Source organism: Aplysia californica, unplaced genomic scaffold (assembly GCF_000002075.1).
Source record: "Aplysia californica isolate F4 #8 unplaced genomic scaffold, AplCal3.0 scaffold00036, whole genome shotgun sequence".
NCBI lineage: Eukaryota > Metazoa > Mollusca > Gastropoda > Aplysiida > Aplysiidae > Aplysia > Aplysia californica.
The window spans coordinates 1,583,164-1,585,514 of NW_004797306.1; positions in this window are offsets into that span (position 1 = coordinate 1,583,164).

The following is a 2,351-nucleotide window of genomic DNA, read 5'->3' on the forward strand; positions in this document are numbered from 1 at the left end:
GAGAGAGAGAGAGAGAGAGAGAGAGAGAGAGAGAGAGAGAGAGAGAGAGAGGCGGCTATCAGAAAACAAGTTTGCTCAACTTCCTGCGTATCTTGTTTACAATAATACAATAGACAAACAACACATCTAATGGTGTGAGAAAGCGTCAAGACTACAGCCAGACAGTATAGCAACAAAATTATACAACCAAAAAAACCCCCTGACGAAACGGTGCGAAGAACAAGCCCTGGAAACAATGGACAGAGGAGGCCAGAGAAACTGTATAAGTCAAGAACAACACAACCAAGCAGCACGCTACCTCAGAATTACAGAATTAGTTTGGGTTGTCATGTCTTGCTCAAGTACACATCACAGCGATCACCCATATGATCCCTGTGTAACCGACACTTGCTTGAATTTACTCTTGAGCCTGAACTCACTACTCACTTCGCCACTGAGTTATGGAGCTTTCAATTCAGTTAAGGTTAAGTCAACGCGAAGAAAACAGAACAATAAAAAGAAAAGGCTCAAAATGAAATACCAGGGCAAGACGACAAGACACATCGCTACCTGAGAAGTCCACTGTTCCATCTGCTCAGTTCCTAGTTTTTAGAAATTTGACGTCAAAGGTTTTGAGTTTCAAATCATGTCAAGCCTTTTCAAATGCAATTCTTTGAGTATCTTGTTAACGACCCCGAATAATCTTACTATTTTGATAGTGCAGATAACATTTTGTTTCTGACTTCATGGTCTTAGTTACTTAAAGGGGTAAAAAATATCAGATAGCTCTTTGTAATTCTGAGGTAGCGAACACGCGACACAACAAACAAGAGAAAGGCTTTCTTTGTCTCTCCCCTCGACACTGCAAGGTAACAGATGCCCGAAACAAGTAACAAAGTAAGTAAGTAGTTAGACAACACTGGTCAACAGAGATTTTGCCTCTGAACAAGCAATATTCGTACTTTATATCACGTATTTTGTACATGTACACCTGATTTCAAAACTGAAAACTTCTAATTTATTCATTGATTTTGTTTTACATTGCCGTTACGTGAGCATTTTTAGAGATTATCCATTTCATTCTTTGTTACAGATCGTTATGTGGAGGTGGGAAACAGCGAGAAACACTACTATCACGAAACGGTATATTTTGCATTCTTTTTAATGCGCATGTTTTTTACGCTCCCATAGACACAATTTAGATCATCAAGGAGGCAATATCCAGGTGCTGCCTGTCAAGGGTCGAGCCTATCTTTAATACCTAGTTCCGTCTAATAAGTGTGCATTACCTATTTTCCCACTGCAGTCTAATCATACATAGCTGACAAATAGTTCAAAGTGTCAGCGTCACTTGATGCAAATCTCCAACAAACGCCATTTTGTACTTTGTCCTTTTGCAACGTCAGAAAAACACGGTTAATTGCAACAGTCCCGTCTGTACTCACGTGGCGTTACGGTTAAGGTTAGGGTTGGATAAAAATCCTTTCAAGTGTCTCGAATGTTTTGTGTTTAAAGTTCGAGGGTCTGGGGACTCACATGTACTCCCTCTACATACTATTATTACATAAAAGTTAGAATGTTTATTCTTTAATTACATGTGATAAGACCATATTAACTTCGTATTTCATTTGAGGGATATATCATGTTTTTTGTAACCCAGGATGCAAGTGATACAGCAGCCCAGAAGGAAGACTGAGATATTCGATAGGAATATTCCCACTATATTCAACACACACATTTGTAAATCTATTGTCTGTTAAAATGCATGCAAAAAATATTTCTATTAACCCCCCCAACCCCCCCCCCCCCAACCAATTGCAGTATTTATTGCGAATGGCATTATCAGCAAAATCCAATATGGTCACCGTCTCCATAGCAACGATACGTTTTTCTCAAATTTGATTGCAGATTTTAAGACTCCTCACTTTGCTTGTTATATGTGTGAAAATATTGTAACACTTGGATCCACTAATAAGCGAGATAGTATTCAGGTGTACCCAATCATTGTTCTGTGGTTGCAATTTCTCGAAGACCTTCACCCACTCAGCCATCGCTTTGCAGTGGTTCACTCTGCCGTCAACTCGCAAAACTTGGTATATTTGTTTTGGCGATCTATTATCAACAATCGGGGTAGGGGAAAACCGTGTGTTCGGTTAATGAGTGTATTCTGGCTCACAGTAGACAGGACTGTTGCAATTAAACGGTCTGCTGTCGGTTTTGACGAGCGTGATGTATTAATTGAAAGCTATGATGTCCTTCCGCCATTATCATAATAAACACGTCGTCGTGGCAACGAAGGTACGCTGGGGTGTGAGTTCATGGGAGTTAGGAGGCAGAGGCAGGGTCTAGGATAAAGTGTGTGTGTGTGTGTG